The 22,862-nt window shown below is 42.9% G+C and overlaps 1 protein-coding gene across 2 annotated transcripts in view; it reads left to right on the forward strand.

Annotated features, from left to right (window-relative positions):
* The first annotated feature begins 7,826 nt into the window (after nucleotides 1-7,826).
* LOC100115038 (venus kinase receptor) overlaps nucleotides 7,827-22,862 on the forward strand; it is a 28,906-nt gene continuing 13,870 nt past the window's right edge. Inside the window, exon 1 of one of the 2 annotated variants that reach the window (XM_016986367.3) lies at nucleotides 7,827-9,294. The gene's annotated coding sequence lies outside the window, so the exon portion shown is untranslated. Of the gene's footprint in view, nucleotides 9,295-21,550; nucleotides 21,573-22,862 lie in introns of those variants that run through there. The other variant, XM_031932946.2, reaches the window with a different exon arrangement.

The following is a 22,862-nucleotide window of genomic DNA, read 5'->3' on the forward strand; positions in this document are numbered from 1 at the left end:
TTGGATTGATAATCGCCCATGTTGAAAATTTTGTTTATAATAAGAAAAACTATTTTATTTACATTCACTCTTTATTGAAATTGAAACTAAACCAAAATAAGAAAGTGACAACAAAAAAGGAGGAATTTTCAAACTGTATAATTTTTAAATCAAATTTGTAACTTCTTATTTTCTTACGTTAAGACATTGTGATTTAAATTGAAGACAGCGTGAGAACAATCGTTACAATTCATATTAGATTAAAGAAATTCAACTTAAAAAAAACATCTAAACTGGAAATGATGCACTTTGGCAAATACAATTATTAAAAATTTTATTTAATATTACAAAAGCAAAATGCTGTTTAATATTTTATCTTAAATAATGTATTTTTTAACATCCTACCTTTATTGTTTAACCATTTTTTACGCTTTTGAAACGTTAAACTTTTACTTGACTCTGCTTCGACCGTGAATGAATTGACAACATTGATTTTTAACGTTCCATTTCCCACTCCCATTAAGAACTCAGATATTTAAAATTATCATGTTTACTTCAAAATTTACTTTTGACCACTAAAAATTTGTTAACGAATGTTAAACAAGCATCCTAGTGAGAGGCAAGGGGACTCACAGTAAACTAACACCCCAGTGAGAGGCAAGGGGACTCACGTTAAAAAAGCACCCCAAAGGAAACATAATCCTAATACGTCCACGTCGTTGTTCCTGGGTAGCGCTGAAATTAGGGAATTATTTTGTTTTCAAGGTAAATATTTTCATGGTCATTGTCACATTGGGTTTGAATATTCATCATAAAAGTACATAAACTACGATTATTCTATCAGAAAATACGATTAAATAGCAATTACAGTATTTCTTAACATTTGACCTTGAAATGACCTAGTGAAGGTCATGAAAAAACATTTGGAAATACCGTTTCGGACGTAAAATTTCCTGTTCTTTCCGAATCTGCTATCAAAAATAGGGGTTCCTATTTAAAAACAAAATTTGACCTTCATATGACCTTGAAATTTGAGTTCAAGGTCAAAACTAATTGCACAAAAAGATGTCCCCCTTGATCCTGGACAACTTTCATCTGAACAATTTTTCTGTTCATGGCTTAATTTAGGAGTTATTAGACTGGTTTGATTAAAATGGCCCACCCTGTATGTATTATTAATTTCAGATGATGAAAATTTACATTCCTATGATAGAACAGATACCATAAATAATCTAACTGCTTCCATTCCATCGATCAATAGTAATAATAATTCAAATACAGATGAAAATTCAAGACCGAATTCGTATGTAGAATTACTTACGTATTACAAACGCAATTATGCGCAGTCACTGTCGCCTCATTCTGTAAATTCATCTCGGCAGCAAATACCCCCCCCCCCCCACCTTCGCCACCTTTTTTTATAAAAACTATTGCTACATTTGTATTCGTCTATCGGTGGAAAAGAAAAACTATGACTTTAGCTTCTTGAACTGGTTTCAAAAAAGCGAAAATCTTGAATGTTATAAAAAATAATAGTATATTGTGTAACAAGGGCGTAAAGTGGAATTTTTTCGATCGAGTGCAGATTTTGCAGTACGAGTTGAATGCGAGGTAGCAGAAGCCGAAGCAGAACAAACCACACAAGGTCGAAAATCCCGCTTAGCCCTTGGTGCACACCATAGTTTTTGTGAAGCATGTATGGATTTTCGCGTTTTTCATGGCTATAAAGCGGGAGTGAATTAGCTGTTATTTTACACGGACAATACAAGGCCATGATTATTTATAAATAATAGTTAGTTGGATAAATTTGATATCATAGATGGATTTGTTCCAGATGCAATGCATTGCGTTGATCTTGGAATTGCTAAACAATTTGCGGAATATTGGTTTAATTCTTCACAAAAACCTTTCAGTATTACCAAAACAGATATAGAACGAATTGACAGATATGTAAAATCATTTAAAGTACCAATACAATTCGCTCGTCTGTCACGATCGATAAACGATAGAAAATTTTGGAAAGCAAGAGAGTGGGAAAATTGGATTTTATTCTATAGTCTACCTGTATTGAAAGAAATTCATGGTTTTGAAAGATATTTAGAGCATTGGTCATTGCTTGTTCGAGGATTTTACTTACTCCAAAAGAATTCCATAATTGAAGACGAATTACTAATAGCAGATCAATTATTAAGAGAATTTTTAGCAGGTACAGAATATTACCAGACAGAAAATACCATGACATTTAATGTTCATCAATTTACTCACGTTTCACAAAGCGAGGCAGATTGGGGACCGCTACGGACCCACTCTGGTTATATATTTGAATCTGGAAACAAGAAAATAGTAAGAACTGTACATGCTGCAAAAGGAGTTGTGAACCAAGTATGCAGAAATTTGTCTATAACAGAGATCAATAATCGAGATCCCTTTACGAATTTTTTCCAGCTTAATTTAGCGGTACGGGTCCCGCAATACTCAATTATTTACATTACACAAAAATAAACAATTATTTTGCAATAACCAGGGTGTATACCCTTTTAACTCTTATTTAATGTTATGAAGCACGCCCAGAAAGGTATCTCAGAATTTGTTCCGGTCTAAATTCGCGGTCTGAAGCTCGCAAAAGCTATTTATTTATAAACAGAGCATGTGGGTGCGCAATAAACAATTATTTTGCAATAACCGGGAAGTGTACCCTCACAGCTCTGTTTGGATAACGTAGAGGACATCAAATAATATAAGCCAGAATTTTTTCCAGCTTAAATTAGCGCTACGGGTTCCGCTATACCCAATTATTTTCAAACACACCAATAAACAATAATTTTGCAACTAACAAGTGGTGTACCCTTTTAATTCTTGTTCGATGTTATAAAGCATACCCAGAAAAGTTTCTCAGAATTTTTTCCGGTCTGAACTCACGGTCTAAAGTTCGCTAAAGCTATTTATTTATAAATAGAGGGTCTGGGAGCGAAATTAACAATTATTTTGCAATAACTAAGGGGAGTACCCTCTCTTCTCCTGTTTAATGTTAGAAAGCATACCTGAAAACGTATTTTAGGATTTTCTTCGGTTTATATTCGTGGTCCTTAGCTCGACAGCTTTTTATTTATTAAGAGAGGGTCATGGCGTAATTATAAATAATATTTTTGCAGTAACAAAGAGTTGTACCCTTATTAAACTATTTGGATAATACAGTTATTTCAGTATGTATTTTAGTACGACTATTTATATATATAATAGGGTCCTTTATAAAACTTTATATTTTCTTTGAAGATAAGTAAGATTTTGCTGTAGCAATTTAATTTTCATATAAATTTTTTTTTGTTTGGTGGACCCCAACCATTATATAATACCCCGGCTAATTTGTGTGGCATAATCAAAAACAAAGTACATAATTGTGGATAAACTAGGCATCTGCAGAGGGGAGGATCTCAGAGTTGGGAATTTTACTTTTGAAAAGGTTAGCGAATTCAGGTATCTGGGTACTACCATAAATGATAAAAATGAGATTAATGTCGAAATAAACAAGAGACTCCATTCGGGTAATGCTTGCTTCTACGCCGTGAGTAATGTACTTAAGTCGAGGCTGTTGTCTAAAAACGTTAAAATAAGAATATACAGGACAATAATACTGCCGGTGGTTCTGTACGGGTGCGAAACGTGGGCTCTCACTAAGCAGGCGGACAACCGTTTTAGGGTATTTGAAAATAAAGTCTTGCGAACAATATACGGGCCGAAGAAAGATGAGGAAACCGAGAAATGGAGGAGACTACACAATGAAGAGTTACACAATCTGTACGCATCAGCAAATATTAACAGAATAATAAAATCACGCAGATTGGGATGGGCAGGGCACGTAGCGAGAATGGGAGATGACCGTACGGCAGCGCGTGTCATGAAGGGCAGGCCGATGATACCGCGACCTCTAGGTAGACCTAGACGCAGGTGGGAGGACAACGTAAAAGCGGATCTAGTAGAAATAGGACGGGTGGGTATCGATCGGACGGGTGCATTTTGGGTGGGATTGACACAAGATAGGGCAGCGTGGAAGGCTTGCGTAGATGAGGCGATGAACTTTCGAGTTCCAAATGCCATTTAAAAAAAAAAATCATGAAAAATCCGTACACCAATATAGAAGTAAATAGTGTCACGGGCGCTTTGTCTGCTTCTCTAACTCGCGTTCATGGCGATTCCTTGATGTTTTTTCGCACGAATCCGAGAGACGCACTTTTACCCCCTTTACGATCCTTTTTTGCCACCGGTCATAAAACGTGCGCAGGGAATTTCCCAAGCGCACTAATCCTTAGGTCCTCAGCACCCGAGCTCTCTCTCTCTCTCTCTCTCTCTCTCCGCATAAAGTCCAGCAGGAAGTATTGCATAAAGTCCCGCTAATAGGCCCGTAAAAAGTCCCGCAGGAAGTACCGCATTAAGTCCCGCAGATAGGACTGCATAAAGTCTCGCAGGAAGTACCGCATAAATTTCCGCTGATAGGCCCGCATAACGTCTCGCCGAAAGCTCCGCATAAAGTCCCGCTGATAGGCCCGCGGAAAGTACTGCAGAAAGTACTGCATAAAGTCCTGCTGATAGGGCCGTGGAAAGAGCCGCAGCAAGTCCCACTAATAGGCCCTCGGAAAGAGCCGCAGAAAGCTGCGCATATTAAAGTCCCGTTGATAGGCCCGCGGAAAGTGTTTCTCGTGCAATTCGCCAGTGTGACGAAGGGCAGCTCTCGCCGTTTTCTGAATTTATGCTCTAAAAAAAAACACGTATTTTCCGGATCTCGACGCAGATCGAGCTCCTCGTGCTGTTTGCCAGTGTCATAAGGCCGGAAAATCCAAAAAGACAGCTCTTGACGTTTTTTGAATTTTTATTATAAGCGAAAGAAAACTGCAGCAGATGCTTCGAAATCGAGGCTTTCGCCGTTCTCTCATTGACTCAACCTGGAAATTAAGTGTCTGGAAGATTTATTAAAATTAGTTCTATCAGCTGAACGAAAATCATTCGCAGACTTTGCGAAAGAATTGCGCTTTTCGATCTCTTCGGCTCTCTTTCACTGAAAAAAAAACACAGTCATTTCTGCTGTAAAGTCCGGTAGTTTTAACCGTTCTGCCACCGTAACGACTGTTCAATAAGAACAACGGTGTGCCACTGGTAGTTTTGGCGAGTCGCGACTCGTAAAATTGGTCGCTTACGCGGGACACCAGCAAAAACGACCGAACTGATTCTTTAAAACTACTGACTTCTACGGTAATTTTGGCGAGTCTTCGTACAATGACGGGTTACTGGTGCGATTTCAGTTAAAATGGCTGAGTTTTTTTTTCAGTGTTGTTACTCCGTTCGCCGTCGTCGACCTCCTTAGCAACGGCGTCGCCGCCGCCCCGCTCACTTCCCCTCATGCGCTTTTCCGCTGGGCGCTGTGGTGGGGGGATTTTTCTTTCTTGACTGGGAAAGTGAAAAGTGGAGGAAAATTTTTCGGACTAATTTCCCTAGACTCAGTTTTTTACGCTGATTACGATGGTATATAAATGTTGTATTGTTTTAGAATCACCCTGTATATCTGCTTGTTAATGTATGAGGCGGTTTTTGATACATAAGGGGATTTTTTTAGATATATTTAGCATAAATACCTTTAATTTCATCATGCTAAGACCTTCATTATTCCTGCTGGCCCATTGTGGCACTCAGGGCAAGAATTTGTGAACTTTTTCACTGTCCGTAGGATACCAAGTGAACGAATGGTTCTTTTAGGCGCAAACTCAAGGAGAATACTTTGTACACTTGTAGTTTTGGTATAAATGCAGGGATTTTAATTTGAATGTTTAGAAATGATTTGGCGATGAAAAAACTGCATTTTTTTCTTGTTTTCGCTTATTCTGGCCCTTTTTGTGTATAAAACATTTTCTAAACATTCAAATCAAAATTCCTGCTTTTGCCTGAGCCCAAAAGAACCATGCGTTTTTTTCAATCATCCCATTGTTACAAACAATTCAGCTATAATGCATTTGAAAGAGAATAAAATTACCTACTTTTCCTCGTTTGGTGCTCGGGATTGACCGCTTTGTTCGGCAGATAAAATGAAAAAGGCGATTTTTTTTTTAATTCATATCTCTGAAACTAAACGTCATAACCTCGCGAAAAAAATTATGTCAATGGGTCACGTGTCAAACTGTACCCCATTAAAATTTTAAATAATTTGACCACTTATTTTTTCAGTAGTAAATCGAAAACTGAAAAAATAAGTTTATTTTGTGCCTCGATTACGGACGTAAAAAGGCCTTATTACACTTGAGATTTTGGGAAAAGATAGATATTTTATGTTATTTGGCTAAGTTTATTGCGCAGCTTTCAAACCCCTATGGTTCGTAAGATATCAAGGTTTCAATTTTATTTTGAAATTTTTTGATTTCTTATATATCTAAAACAATGTAGTCAAATGCTTCAAAATTTTATTTAATGATTCATTATAAAAAAAAGCTATCTGCTGCTGAAATTTTAAACAATTTCGTCGAGCGGTTCTCAAGTAAAGAGCTAAAATGTAAAAACTAATTTTTCTCAAAACTTTTTCTTCCTCTTATAGGGATGTCCTTGCACGTTGTTAAAGTCCCTATCTATGAATTTGTCATACTGATATATTCTGTGACAAAAATTGACGGCAGCGTTCGTATTCTATAATAAAAAAAAACAGAGTGGCCTGCAAACTTTTGGACAATGAACCATCCATAACTTATATGTCAAATTATGTATCAAAAACCACCTTATACATTAGCAGGCAGATTATACTGTATATTGAAACAATATTTTATTTATTAGACCTATAAATTTAGTTGGAGGAAGCTACGTGCCTATGAAGTGGCAGCGGTCTTTTAATATCCAAAATTCGAGAAACCAATATAGAAGTAAATAGTCTTGCGGGACGTAGGCGCCGAAGCTTCGTTTGCTTCTCAAACTCGCCTTCGTGGCTTGCTCCTGGGCAACTTAATTATTCCCTCGGGTGATTACTCTCCTCGCTGTTCTGCTAATTGCGCCCCTTGTTACATAACGTACTATTATTTTGATCTACTCAGTTTATGCATGTAAACTGTGCAGTTGAAAAAAAAAACATTAACACGCGTATTTTTCAGAATATCTTATTCATAAACTTCATCAATTGGAGCCATGCCGATGAAAATAAAGAAACGCAAATACTAGGATTAGCGCAAAAGAGAAGATAAGAGTTATTTAATTGCACGAAGATAGTTTTTTTTTTAATTTATAGTCACAAAACCTCATTGATGTAAACACTGACGATGTCAGCTTAGGCATTCAATTATCGACCGCACAAATACTCTGCATTTAAATACTCTTTTAAAAAGTACAAATAATCTGAATTCGATGTATCTAGTACCTATAAAAATCCATACGTGACTTTCTTAGTGCCAATCGTCAATTCGAAAAACTCGATTACCACAATACTTGGAAATATTATCCATCCAGGAAGTACAAACAAGCTCGCATTTTGTAACAAGCTTACGTAAATTGCAGAACCGACTAAATAACAAGCGAGAGAATGATGCATAGCTCTTTAGTTTAGTAGAAATGAAGAAAAACTTCACTTCGTTTACTTGGCCGACATTATCCTGTACAACCAGTAGAAAGCACCGACTTCGTTTTTTCGTCATATTCTCACAAATCGCCGAGATCTAATAGCTGCACAATCGCGACGGCACAGCGCGGCACGGCGCATACAATACCTATATAGTGTATATCGTGCGCAGCGTCTCTCTCTCTATCTCTATCTCTTTCTCTCTTTCGCTCTCTCGCGAGCGTCGGCTGCGGAGAGCTCGCCCCCTCGCAGGCGAGAGAGGCATTCAGTTAAAGTTCCGTTGGGAGTGCAGGCCAAGCGCGTCACTTCAGTTGAGCGCCAACCTTTGCGCTGCGAACATTGCGCACGCGGGAGCCGTGCTCGCTCTCTCGGTTCCTGCTGCCATCTCCCTCCACCGTTGGAACGGATTGTCGTACGGCATTTCGGAGCGAACAGCCCCCGGAGAGTGAGAGAAACGAGCGCGAGGAGAGTTTTACGACTGTCTACGACTCGCCAGCCGGCGTCTGGCTGAAGTGACGGCCATTCAGCATAAGACCACGTGCGTACACACAACGGCGCAAGAGAGCATCGCCCTGCGAGCGCGTCTCTTGACCTGCGTCGCTAAGGGATCGCTAAGTGCGTGGTCCGTGGCACGTATAGCGTTCGCGTACGTGCTTGAATGGACTGCCGTTGTGAATAGTGGATGACTCGGAGACAGCTGTAAGGGGCAGAGTGATCCTAGTGTGTTCTTGTTTCCGGTGCAGCGTCCTATGTATGTATGTGCCGAGTGGTTTCAAAGTAGCGCGCGCGCACGCGCTTCGAATTAGTCACAGGGCAGTCGCTCTCTGTACGAGCGCGACTCATCTACTATACATATACGTAGAGGCAGCGCAGCGCTGGGCACCAGTACGCTACTATTTCACGACTCTGACGCGCTCGGTAACACGTACGCCGTCAGCTGCGTGAAAATCGAGGCGCGCGTGCACCGCGCAGTGAGCAGGAAAAAGTCCCGCGTCATCGCGACTGCGTGTTTACGCGTGAAGCGGCGAGCTTCCTCGGATGAGGAGAGGGATGTGAAAATTAAAACGGAGAAGCATTTTACGTGAGAAGATTGCGCGCACGCGGCCGGCGAAAGTGACAGGAGGTACGCGGCGTTTGTGAGAAAAGTTAGTGCGCGAGCCGATTTCTTTCGCTTTGACGACGCAGGCGATGAAGCCGTCGACGCTGCTGCTTCGGTTCGGCGCAAACTGACAGGGAAATTTTATGTAATTACGTGCGCGGCGCCGCGATCGAGCAACAACAAAGTCGAGGCCGCCGCTGGCGCTTTCTTTACGTAAGACACAAGAGTAAGCATGCATTACATCAGCGGAGATGCTGATGCCGCTCATCAGGAAGATCGAACGCTAGTCGCCGATTTTGGATTCCGCCTGCCGGCGGATAGGATAAACTCGCTGCAGAAGGAAGTTATTGTGTTGTGCAAGAGCGCCGTTGTTATCGTTGCCGTTGCCGCCGTCGCAGTTCCGCCAGGTGAGCTGCCTGGATAATAGCCGCAGCATCGACGACGTGCGAGAAAAAGAGCGCACCCCGGACCGGAAGTGAAATTCGCGCGCGGCTCTAACCAGTGTATTATTGTGTCTACTGCTCGCGAACACTGTAGCGTGCGGCCAAGCGAGAGAGAGAGAGAGAGAGAGAGAGAGAGAGAGAGAGTGCGAGCGGACGTTCGCTCTGCCTTCAATTTGAACCGTCATCGCGCACAGGTGAGTTCAGACCTTCATTATCGTCCACCTAGCGGTGTTTGCTTGTGATTCTTTGTCTCGAGCGCGCGCGCGATTGTCTCCGCTACTTGTACGCGGCGTGTGTAGTTTTAGCCGATAAAAATCCTGAAATACCACCCATCACGGCTCGTCGGGAATTCCCCGGAGTTACATCGAAAGAACGTCGAGGCTGCAGGAATGTTCGGTGAACGAGGAGAACGCACATCAATTTTTTTTTTTTTTTTTTTTTTTTTTTTTTTTTTTTTTTTTTTTTTTTAATATTCGACGGAAGAATATAATTTGCTGGCTAATCGATATTCAAGGCGCAGTTATTATTCCGGCGCTCGCGCGATAAGATTACATCTGCGCGAGCATTGCACATGACTCACTGCACTTGCCGAGTGTTTTGAAAATTGGAGCGCTGCGGAGGAAAAAACAAGCGGCGCCTCGAAAATATTTGCCATTAATCATCGGGCGCGAGAGTCGCGGAGGAGCGCGCCCGATAAGGTCATGGAGCACATTGCGCAAAGCGTTGAAAATCTGGCGGAGAGCTCCCCGGCGGAGCCGCACGCACCGGAAATGAGTGCACACTCGCGCGCGCGCGGACACGTATACAGTCGGTGGGCAGCTTTTATTGGTGTAGGCAGCGCACGATGTCAATTAAATTAGCATACCTCCGCAGTCCGCATTAAAAATACCGCTCTCGTTCGCAAACAGAACCGAGCGATTCTCGCGCCGGGTATACGCCTGATGCTCCCTGTTTACCATTTGCGATGCGACTTCGACACGGTTAATAAGCTTTCTCGTATGCGACACAGTCGAAAATAACGATGACGCGCGTCATTCGCGAGATAATTTTTGCGTTCGATGTATGGACTGTGTATACGAATATTAGCGGAAAAGTAGGTGCGATTAATAAGAGCGAATAAGCAACAGGATGCACGGAATTGTATAAATCGTCGCGTGGACGCGCAAAACGGCCTCCAAAATTCTCCACCAAATTAAACCGATTAAACATAGCTGAATGAATACGCGCCATTTATCTGCTTCTAACCTTGCGGCACACACTCGCGATATAACTACACGCCGCTGCCTAAACGTTGCCGTACTCGCGCGGAGATAACAGATAGCACTTGAAAAATATTCAAAAATATTTTTTCGCTGGTCAGTCCCTAGCTGCCTCTCTTGTATACGCACATCAACGGCTTATTTTCACGAGCGACGAGCGACGGCACATTTAATAACACGAAAAAGTGGGCTAGTCTTTTTTCTCGATCGACGCGCGGTCAGTAGTGGACTGGAAAAAATGTATTGCCGCGACGTGATTTATGACGGTCTCTGGGTCATGCGCGCACGCGGGAGCCTGCTTTGATAAGACGCTGTACATAACAATGGCATCAGAGAGTCAGAGGCGAGAAACGATCAGCTGCGTGCAAATAAGAGAACCGAAGAGGGAGATAAGACGAAGTTGGCGTCCAGCTGACGAAATGATGCAACTCGATTGGCTGTACCAGTCCAACCGGTCGATTCACGCACGAATCCGGTACGCACGCTCGTGAATTTGCTTTCTTCCTTTATTCGACCCGAAGCGGCTGCGCGAATCTGCCTTTTTTCACCGATAATTTTGCTTTTATCGGCTGTATGCGCGCCTGCGCAAACATACATATGTCGAGTGTATCTCTCTTTCCCGCTTCTCGTTTTTGCTCGCTTGACGACTGTCTGTTTCCCGCTTATAGCGAGAAAATAACGCGTAGTGCACAGTCATTAGGAACCGTCGCTCAAGCGTCGATAATTCAGCGGCGCCGACCGCGCGCCATATACGTTCTCACCTGAGCGCGGTTTGTGATTTTTTGTGACTTCATTATGATTGCTTATTTAATCCAGTACTAAGGGGTGCTGCGCACATCACAGCGAGTTGACCTTTTGAAAAATGCTTTCAGAGGTGATCCAGGCACATGCTCGGCGTCGATTTTTTAAAAACGAGGCCAGCAACAGTCGAAAACAACTTTCCCACAGTCGGGTGTGTCATCCGGGAGATTGCAATTCCGTATAGTAACACCGACCCACTCTGAATCGCACTGCAGTACTTTCTCGAGAGTCCATTCTCTCGTTTGCCAAAAAAAAAAAAAAAAAAAAAAAAAAAAAAACAAGTCCTGATGCGAACGCACGAAAGCTCTTTCTCTCTCTCACGCGTGAACACTCCCATTTACTGCTTTCCAAGCTCATTATGATATTATGCACTTGTCGTTTTGCTAGCGACATCTCGCTTTTTTAATATGTTATTTAAGGAACGCCCGGCGCGGCTCAATTTGCAGCTCGTATACAGGTATACGTTATTAGCCCATTCCGCGCGCGCGTGCAGCGCGAGATTATAAGCCGAGAATGCGATTTCTTTTTCCCCGCTTTGCTGCTGCAGGAGAGCACTCGCCGGTGATATGCAGAGCATCGAGGTCATTGCCATAGACTCTTTCTCTCTAACTGGCTTGCCTTGGGAAAAGCCGATAGTCGCTTCTCTCAGCCGCTCTCCGCCTCTAATGCGCTGACAGAGACGTTTTTAGTGCCGCTCATAGTGACATTTTAGTGCCATTTCTCACGAGTTTATGTCGGCGATATAACCCGCTGAAGAATATATAAAGAGGATTGCTTATTGACAGTTTAGGTTGTGGGTTTGATATGGAAAAACCCGACGATTATGTGGGATATTCGATATTTAACTATCCTTGTGCGGTTTCTTACTTCTGTTTTTTTTTCTCTAGAAAATACATAGCAATGACTTGTTCAAGACAAGGCTGCCATTTACTTCGCAGATATAGATACTAAAAACGCTGTGTTTGTTTTCGGATTCTTTGTTGCATTGTGTAGAACCAGTTCTCGACGTTATCTAAGATATCTCAGATATCCACCCACGATGATAGACAAACGATCTAGTAAACCGTATATCTGTGGTCTATATTCTTATTTCGATAAAATAAAACGCTCGTTTGTGGAATTCCAATGCGAGAAACGCGAGAATAGACATCGAATAATACTCGACATTATGAAGCCATAAACGAAAAGGCGAATCAAAAAAGCGTCGTTGTTCGATCGACTCGGAGATAAACATTTGCCCGAGAGCTCCTTCAATGTCGCTCTTTGTCTGCTATATCAGCAAACACGTCTATCAAAAGCAAAGCCAATAAAAATACCGCTGCGAAGATATTAAAATTTCTCAACACCGGTACACGCGGCGCAGGGGCTTACAGCAGAAATGCCGAAAGTATACTTGCATACTGCAGGCGCGTAATAAAAAAGAGAGCGTTGCGCCGGCGGGATACGTGTAGAAAGGAAAATAAAGCAAAGTGCCCGAGAGAAACATAATAAGCCGGCCGAAAGCTGACGAAAATTTGAAGGGACATCTCTCTCTCCGCGACGGGAAAAAAAGAAACAGCTGGTATCGCTTATAAAGTTGAGATATGGTTCATTACGAGGCCCAGTTAGACGTTGGCAGTTTTATCGCGTTGCGTGAGGCCTCTTCTCTCTCTCTCTCTCTCTCTCTCTCTCTCTCTCTCTCTCTCTCTCTCTCTCTCCGTATAAGCATTTTTTCGCGCGCTCACATATTCTTCGCCTTTTTTCGCCGGTTTCATTCAGCTTCGTCGAGTAGTGCTGTGTACCGAATCACGCTGCTTTATAATCGCGCGAAAATAAAAAAAGGCTGCGTTTTTTCTACTGACGCATTGTTTTGTCAACTGCGCTGCTGCAGTAAACGATTTACCACGCTGAGCTTGTAGTCAAACTATAACATTGATACACGATGCGGGGCTGAGAAAATAATTAAAACCATATGACAGCAGGTTGAACTTGAAAATGAAAACTACTCCGCGGTTATAAATAGAAACCGCTCGCGCGACGGGGCAAACCGTTCGAGATAAGGATATAAACTCACGCCATGCCAATAAAATTAGGATTTTAAAGCCGCAGCCTAATTGACATTATAGGCTCATATTATCTAATAAAGCGTACTCTATACCGCCGAACGTCGAAAATTGAATTATTCCACGCGATCCAAGAACGCTCCCTTTCACTATAAAGCCTCTCTCTCTCTCTCTCCCGCTAACCGCGAGAGAACACGCTGTATAATATGAGAGGGTCCCGCCTAACCGGAATCGTTGCACGTTATCCATATATTGAGTGAGAGGCGAAAAATCGCCGCCGGCAGCAACCACCTGTCGCTATTTCCTCCTCCTTCTCCTCCACCTTCTTCTTCTTGCCGGCAGTATGGGACCTTGAAATGGCGAGTTGTAGGTCGCCGAATCCCGGGTCAAGAGACCCACTTTGTTACAAAAATAGCGCTTTTATCGGCGGACTGCACTTGCGCGAACGCGATGTGTACACAGACTCGCCGCGTGACCCGAGGAACATGGCAGATAAGTCGTCGAGATCAGCGCTTCTTTTTCGCTATGCGCTATACATACTTTATAACCGAGTATAACCATACTTTGTATACATACACACTTTATAACTGAGACTCATCGGGTTTCTTCCGTGTAAATATCACAACGTATGCTGGTATAGGCGTAGAAACCAGCGCGGGAGGAAGCGGAAGAATTGCAGCTGCGATAACTGCGCGGCCGAGTGTGATACAGAGGCAAAGCGTTATACGCGCAAAACTGGGCCGAGATTCGTTATTTCGCGCCAACCGAGGAACCAGAAGCGTAATTCCTATTTCTGGCAAGATCCGAGCAGCGGAGAGATTGCCGATAAGCGAGGCTGCGGCCAAAATCAAAAACATGTTTATCTTCGTGGCCTTTCTCTTATTTTCCTTTTTTTCGCGCACCGCGACTGTCGTTCTTTTTTTTAACATTTCTGTAACCCTCTCGCGAAGTAACATTGCATAGGATGTTATTATTTAAAAAATAATGCTTCGAGTGCACAGGCTTCCGAGTGTGACGATAAAATCCAAGCGATATCTCGGCTTTTATACATTGTAGGAGGAAAACAAGCGGGTGTGCAATAGTAATCGATCGCGTCTATACAATTTACTATTAACTCGAGCAGAAAGTACACGCAGGCACGTTAGATTCGTATCGCCGGAATACCGAGTAGTTGAGATTTGCAGGCTGGATTAAGAGAAATTTATTACAGACTATCTCGCACCTTCTTATATATAATCCGCTGGTGCTCGATTAGGTCACGCGTATAGGCGCACGTACATCTATCTTTTCGTCCGTTTGGCGAGGGTGTGTAGTTACTGACACATTGACATTTGTTTCGGAAATATTTTCTCAACTTCGATCGATTTGCTTATTTTGCGTATGCTATATCCGAGCGTAATTGCAAGCATTTTATGTGACGATATCTGATCAGAATAAGCTTTGTAGAGATGGGCGGTCATGTGAGTTGAAAAATATGAATAGAGTATCTGATAATACTAATTATGTGAATGACGTCAATGTGACAAACAATAAATATATAGGTGCACAATAAATTCTGCCTAGACTAAGTTTGCCCTAGAGTGCGTCACATCCGTCAGGTGCAGGGATTCAAAGATAACGAACGGTATGACTGTAAACATTCTTGAAAACCTAGAGTCTCAACCTGTATTCTTTCTTTACGGGGGTGGATATTGGGTACACTTTAAATCGGCAGCAATATGCCCGTATAAAAACATTCTTACGGTCTCTTCTCTTGAAATTGAACTATGTAGAAGTAATCAGAAAAAAATTGTTAAATAAAGCTTATCGATATTATATTTCGAGATAAATAAGCAAAACAGTCTTCAATTTTGTTTCTTCTTCAAATAATTTTTTTTATATTTGTATTGCTCATATCGTGGCTCCCTATATACGAAAAGACGTATACGTTGCTATAGCACATTTTATTTTTCGCGCTGAACGTCTCACAATTCAAACTAATAATATTTGTAGCATGGGAAAAACTCATGATGATTTAATAAATTTTCTTCTCGTTGACTCTTTGCATATATACGTTATTATGTACAATTTTTCCGTTAAAAATTTTCATCAATTTAAAAAAAAACGCCCCAAAATCAGTAATGTTTTCGTTAAATGTGCTAGTCATAAATTGTTGGAAGCTATGATATGATTAGAAAGTCACGATTTGAGGATAATGTGCTTTATAGTAATATCTTTATGAAACGTTCGGCTTTGTATACTTTTGTTTTGAGTCATTAAAAAGTACGCAAGGAGTAGTTTTATGCCCTTATTTTCTGATCTGATCTTGACAGTTCATGGGAAGCAATCTGAATATTACTTCTCGGAATTTTATAGTTCCATATAAACCTGTGATAAATACACGAATTTTGACAAATTTTTTAACTTAATTATCCATCTGGAAAAGTGGTTTTCAAAGAGACCCTGAATTATAAAGTTTTGCTCTTCAATGCCCAGAAGAATCAAAGAAGCCCGCAGAGGGTGAAACAAATTTTGCATACATAAATATTTCGTATATATAAATTGTTCTGTTTTTCACAGTTTTGTAAACAATTCTTAAACATCTAAGGATAAATATAAAGTATAATGTCTCTCCCGAGGTTTCCTCCCTCCCTTAACGTAGACATAGCTGCTGTTCTATACCGATATCCAGCTGAGACGCTTTTGAGTAAACTAGACTGCAGGTCGCATGAGGGTGCCATATAGGCCCTTGCAGTTTAGGATTCTCCATACTGCGTTTGTAGCTGTAACAGTATATCTGTACATACATTGTATTATATTGGCGAATTCCAAGAGGCAATATTGCTTACAGCGACATGAAAGAGAGAAAATCCGCTCAGAATAATAAACAAAGGAATTCCAGCCAATCCTTCGCTACGCTAATCTCAGCCATGCGCATATAGAAACTACGACGTTCGCACAACCTCCTCTTCGAGCGAGGCTTCTCTCCACTAAATTAAGAGTAACTTTTCTGTTTATTTGAGACGCGTGGGTGGCTCAGCAGTTAGTCCGATCGTAGGCCTTCGCGCGGCACGGTACTCGTGCACCAGCGGACAACGCGCAGTTTTATAATGTGCTTTGCAGACACGGTTCATTATGTAAACGCGCGTATACATTGTCGAGAAATCTGAGACAATGTGAGTGTGCAATTACGCGCATACATCGTATGTATAACGAGCTGCATCGATCGACTGCCCATGTTTCATCCGCAGACGCTATTTTTATTTGTTCCGACAAAAAATGAAAGCAGCGCATTACTTTCTTGCGCACTTTCACCGGGATCTGAGCTCACGCGAAACGCGTACAAATCCATCGCGTGCGCTCCATGTATAAGCTAGCGTTAGATGCGTCGTTTTCGTCGTGCCAGTCTTGTACTATATCACGAGTCTCTCGGAACTGTCAAGATAGCGGGAGATAACTACGCGCTGCAGTGGGTGAGAGCAAACATTTGCAAGATCCGAGAAGAGAGCAGTATTTCTTTGCCGGATTACGGGGGATTACACACGCGTGCGGAGATGCATAACTGTAGATGGGATGCAACTTTGTTGCGCCAGTCGATTCAAAGTTGCATCAATTATATCTCGAGCTATTCCGCATGAAACTTATGTATCCGGCGTAACGCATTTGCATTTTAGATACGTGCGATGGCGTTTTATTATTCGACAGCAAATAGTAGGCAATTATCTTTCACCGATAGTCGCGGGTGGGAGTAGAAGGTGAATCACCGTGTTATATCAATTCGATTCTCACATTTTCGTATTTTTTTTCCACCGAGTGCTGCGTTTAGCTGTGGCTATATGAGTTTCTTATTACATTTTATTCGCGCGTTGTGAAATCGAGATTAATGCGCAGTAGTGGCAACAACTACGCAGCAATAAAAATAATCTCTTTGTCTTTATTTCTCTCGGTTCCGACTGAGCGGTACGAAGCGCACGTCGATTTGGCGACGTTACTTGGATCTTATTTGTCTCATCAAGTACGAGCTTTCTTGCAGTTATAACCACCGACAACTTGAAGCACGATGGCTTGGCTTGTAAAACTTGTCGCGCGCATACGCACGAGAGAGAGAGAGAGAGAGAGAGAGAGAGAGAGAGAGAGAGAGAGAGAAACGAGACTCGCGCTGAAATTTATTTGAATGGAAATCGATAAACACCACACGACGCCGCCCAGAATAAATACTAAGGCGAAGATATCGTGTACAAAAAAAGTTTGTTTAGTCGAATGTATCGAGAGCCTCGCTGAAAATAGACCTCTGCTACACTACGCGACCTCGGCGAGTACTTTTCCTATGCATTAATTCATTCTCCTTCGTTTTTCCGTTTCTTTGAAGATAACAAACATCCGTTAATCTTCGATAAAAATTCGCTCGCTTTTTCTTTCCCGCGCAGCCGCGTTATTAATAGCCCGGTCCGTCCCAGCGATTTGCGAACATTCGCAAGGCAGCCGCGCTAATGCTTCGCGGCTAATTAAACGCTTGTTTGATAGAATCGCGGCCTTGTGCCGCTCGCGCGCGCATCGAGGAAGTGAATAAAGAATTAACGAAACGTTTCGCAACTTTGCAATCTGCGCGTCGGCAGCGCGACGACGATCCTCTATCTTTCTCTCCGCCGCACGGCATCGGTGCATGTGTGTGCGATTGCGGCAAATCCGCGGGCGACGTCCGTAACAAATGCAATGCAAGGTCGTCTCTACGCTCGAGACACCGAGGTACAGTGTGTGCCTCAGGATTTAGGGCGCCGCGGCGGGGAATTGCAAAAATTATTCTGCCGTACCGTCGGCGGCACGGCGTGATCACTATTTTTGTTTGTCGGAGCGGCGATAGAACGAGAGAGAGAGAGAGAGAGAGAGAGAGAGAGAGAGAGAGAGAGAGAGAGAGAGAGAGAGAGAGAGAGAGAGAGAGCCGCGTTGACATCGACACGGCTCGATTGAGAAAATCAATTAGCAGCAGTGTTGCAGAAAACGTAGAGACGATCCTCCGTGAAGCTCTAAAACTGGTAGATTGTCGCAGTGTATTTTTCACATCGAAAAGATCGTTCGACGAGTAAATACTATTCTTGATTTCCTTCCCGAGAAAGCCATTTAAGTACGTCGTATTACACACACAGATGAGTTGAGACGAGTCAAAAGTCGTAGTAGTAGTACCTACGTAGCTCGATCGTTTAGCCGATTGAATTAGCATTGGCGATTGACGGGCGATTAAACTCTCGCGGTTATTTGTTCGACGGCAGTAGCTCGCCGATATCATGTACTCCATGAATATAATAACCGTCGTCATGTAACCCCGCGCCTATGTGTGCATAAACGTTATATAGAGCTCAGTTCTGTTGTTGTGCTCGCTCGCTACGTCGATCGCGGAACAAGGTTGTCTGGTCGATGAGCCCGCGCTTTGCTTCTCTTTCTACGTCTGCTCCTTTTGTTTCTTATTTCGCGCCGGCAAGCCGTGCGCGCGCATACACCTGCGTCAGAGCGCGAATGTCGAAGACGCATAGGTGAAGGTGTATATAAAGACGTACGTAAAGAGGCCGGCATACGCGGTGATAATCCGACCTCTCGTACTTTTGAGATGCAGATAATAACGTATAACGCTGAGGGAACGGTCGAGAAAATGGTTCGTCTTCTTTGAAGGTCACATGCGAGAGGCGGCTCTATTACGTCGTGAGCAGGCGGACTCGCAGATGAGATAAGATTAGGCGCGGCTATGTTTGCGTGCAGCTCTTTCTCCTTTCTTTTTTATTGCTGCGGTTTATTGTTTTGTTTGATTCTTTCGTTTATCTTGCGAGCTTTTGAGCAGAGGCGCGATTGTATAATATTTTTTATTTCCTAGATTCTGCCAATGTTACCAACGATACGTTGCAAAGACGACAATCTAATACGCTTGCAGTTGATTTGGTTATTCAGATCGCTCGGAATCGCGTATGTATACGCGGTGCGTGTGAAAAAATACCGAAATGCCGCTAATAAAATGTTTCACGGAAGATTACAAGAGACAAGATAAGGCGAACACGCTCAATTACAGCGCATCAGGATTTGAACGTCTTTGGCGTTTAAAAACTTATTTACTTTACAATCGCCGTTAAAGCATGGGAAAAATTTCACTATGCACCGATTAAAATGTAAAGATGAGGCCATAGCGGGTATATTTTATGTGTTTTCTCCCAAACACTTTGCAACATACCTTGCAGCTACCTCGACGAAAATATTTTTTTAGTTCGATATCCGTTAACTCGAAGGTCATGATATCGCAAAAACCTGTTCGTTTATTTCCCGACTCTGGTGGAGCCTACTCGAGTATCGGAATCGGAACGTTATTATCAAAATAAATGGTGCGACGAAAATAAGGAGTTGTATTTCATAGTGCAGATCCTCTGCGCGCTATAGATATGGAACGGAAGTTGTAGAATTTTATGTACGTGTGGGACAGCGAACTCCTCGATCGAAAGAGCTCTCGAAAATACGACGTGTTTGATCTTCATTCCAAAGGCCCTACTCGCGCGCTCTCTCCCTATATAGTAGTTGGCTGCCATATACCACAGAAGTAGCGGCGCCTTCTTCTCTATAATTAGAGATCCCGAGATTGGCCGCGAATGAATGAAGATTACCCGGAATCCGGATCGCTGCGGCGTACGTATATTTTCGAGAGAGCGAGCGACCAAGTAGTGGGGAACTGTGTTACCGCGCGGTTGAGCCTTTCTCTATAACCTCTCCTTCTTCGCCGATCTTCGTTTTCGCGAGGCTTCTCACCGCAAAGTCTATACTCGGGTATAGTAGGCACCTGCATGCGGGCGCTGGAAAATGCCTCTTATTCTGTACGGCATCTGTGAGCTTTACTTGGGATCCTGCGGCTGTCTTGAGCAATTGGCGTCTTTGGAATGCCCGGCTTGCGGTATTATGCACCTAGAGAAGAGAAAGTGCGATCAAGATCGATCGCTGCGGCTAAGAGCTCGTAGACCGATCCAGGATACTCGGCACGAGCCGCCGCACTGCAACAAGACACATCGGAAGGACAATCGATATTGGGCAAGTTCTGTCGAATTTTTTGCCCCGCTGAGTTTTCACCTCTGTCGCGCAACATGACGCCAGCCGTCTCTTGTGTTACACTAGACTCTCAAAGTGACTTGCCAGTATGCTTGTGTGTGACTGTACTATTATAGCAGACAAACAATGCAAACATTCTATGTAGGTCTAAGTGTAAGTAATGCGAGTTACGCGAAAGCATAAATTTCCCAGATTGTATAATATTTCTTCCCGCTCGTTCGCAATTATTCAAATTTCGTCGAGATAGTGGAAATGAATGTCGTCAATGCGGCTTGCGCTCTTTCTCGTTTTAATTTAAATATCGCGACCCAGTATGAAAAGCAATGACGCTCGATTTACTCTGAGCCGCAAGGCTGCACGATTAGCAGCACAAAAAATAGCCATCGGTATCGAATGATTGATGACGAGCAATTTTTTCGAAACGATTATCGTCTCGCTTTTATAATACGCGCGACTACAAATCGATCCAAGCAGTACTATACTTAGCGACATCTTCATAGTAAACGGAGACAGGCTTTCACTAATTTTTCAGAATGAAACCTGAGGATGCTACAAACAAAAATGCAAGCCTCAGACTGATAGAGCTGCAGAGAATCAGGTGTCGTTAACCCAAGTACTCCTTAGCAAACAATAGAAGCGGCAAACTAAAAAAGGCCAACGCCAAGAAAGGCGAGTATAGGCGATGTTTTTTACGTTTTCAAAGGCCGATATAAGCATATTACGCGCGCACAAAGGTGCCGCGAACGCGCGCGCGCGAGAAGAAAACAGAAATGGCACACGTGGTAGCTCCGTGACGCAACGCGGCTCAGTGGCACCAGCGCCAGTGCGAAATCGAGCTCGAGTTTCGTTTGTAGGAGTAGTGTTGCCTTGCAGACCGTCGTGCTATTATTAAGTTGCGCTCGCGAGCGGGGCATCGCTCGCTTGCACAAGTCGTTGTTTTGCGCGCTAAAATGCGGAAAAACTCCTGCGCCGCGCGTGGCAAAGAGAGAGAACGATGCAAAAAGTTATGCGCGCGCGGCCCTCGACGTCACTCGCTCGCTCGCTCGCTCACCGCGATCTCGTTAAGGATAATGGAGCGATCGTCGAAGAACGCTACGAACGTTGCGTCGACGCTTTTTACTACTGGCCGTAATTTCTGTACAATATTTACTACTGCGTAATTGCCACGCGCGTCATTGAGCGCTTGTCGCGGTTATTGCTGATATTGGAAATCGGGACGCGCGTGCGACGATGCTGGACAGGATTTTACGTACGTCATTTTGTGCAGGGGAGCTATTGGGACAAGATCTTAGCGGTTAATAGCCTCATTTAAAAGTGGTAACTAAGACTTTTATGTTATGTATTGTCGACCGAAGATTTGTTGTCTATATGCTCCTGCGTGTGTGCGCCTATAAAAGTTCATTAACAAACGGTTGTAAATTCGATTAACTGTAATTACTAAATCAACTATATCGCGTTCGTCGGATTTGCCTACGTAACGCGCCAATGGCAGCTGCACTTTTTTTATCGGTTTTCGTAAACTGAAATAACAGGAAAGGTTATACTTTGCATCGAGACAGATTACTGGCAACAAACAAGTCTTACCTTTCGATGACGTCAGCGAGCAATAAAATTAGTTTATTTGCGAAAACACGTGGCTAGGTATTCCGAGAATACATTACGCCACGTAACTACCGTTTGATCAGCACAGTCAGCTTGATTGATGTATTACGCCTCTATTGATTTGTTAATATTCATAAATAAGACGAGAAACACTTGTCTGATGAGGACGAACTAAAAAACCTTGATACGCTTGTCGCGCCGAATGACAATGTCAAGAGTCTTCGTCTGTTTCTAAAAGGCTCCGAAAATTTTCATCGATTATAATCAATCCAAAGCGGAGATATGGAATGCTACTGTCGATTACTCATGAGCTCGAGCAAACATGCCAACGACATCGCGACAACCGAATCGTTTGGTCTTCTGATAAGTTTCGCTTTAGCATACGCCCGAGCTGTCTGTATAAAGGAAACTCCGCCGTGAAGCCTTCGAATTAAATAAATCGGCGAGACACCCCGTTAAAAGGATTTCAAGGATCGTAGCTTTTCGTTTCACCGACAGGCGAGCGCTGCGCATTTTTCCTCTGACGTCGAGGCGATCATTAAAGCCGAGCGTAAAAGTGCATTACCGAATAATAAAGAAAAAGAGAGAAAGACCTCGCCGCGACGCATAGTCGCGCATTTATAACGGTTAATGGAAAACTTCTTTTCCTCCTCAATTTTCTCTCCGCCCGCTAACTTTAATTTATTGCGGAACATTCCTGCGGTTCTATTGACAGATGAATAAAGTTCCTCGAATGAGGTTGAGAACAATAAAAACATTGTACTGACGCTCGGGCCGCGTATCGCCGTCTAATCGCACTCTCGGCTCTTTTCAAGGCGGCCGGGATAAGGAAAAAGAGGAAAAGGCGAATTGTCGAAACGCTGTGTATCGTTGCAGATTTTCGAGGTCGGCGCATTAGCTTTTATTTTTAATGTTATTTGTCTCGAGAACGGAGCTTGCGAAAATACAGCCGGTGGCCCAAATCTCTTCTTTCGCGTTTCTTTTATCCACCGCGCCGGCTCCGAC

This window comes from Nasonia vitripennis, chromosome 5, assembly GCF_009193385.2.
Source record: "Nasonia vitripennis strain AsymCx chromosome 5, Nvit_psr_1.1, whole genome shotgun sequence".
Lineage (NCBI taxonomy): Eukaryota > Metazoa > Arthropoda > Insecta > Hymenoptera > Pteromalidae > Nasonia > Nasonia vitripennis.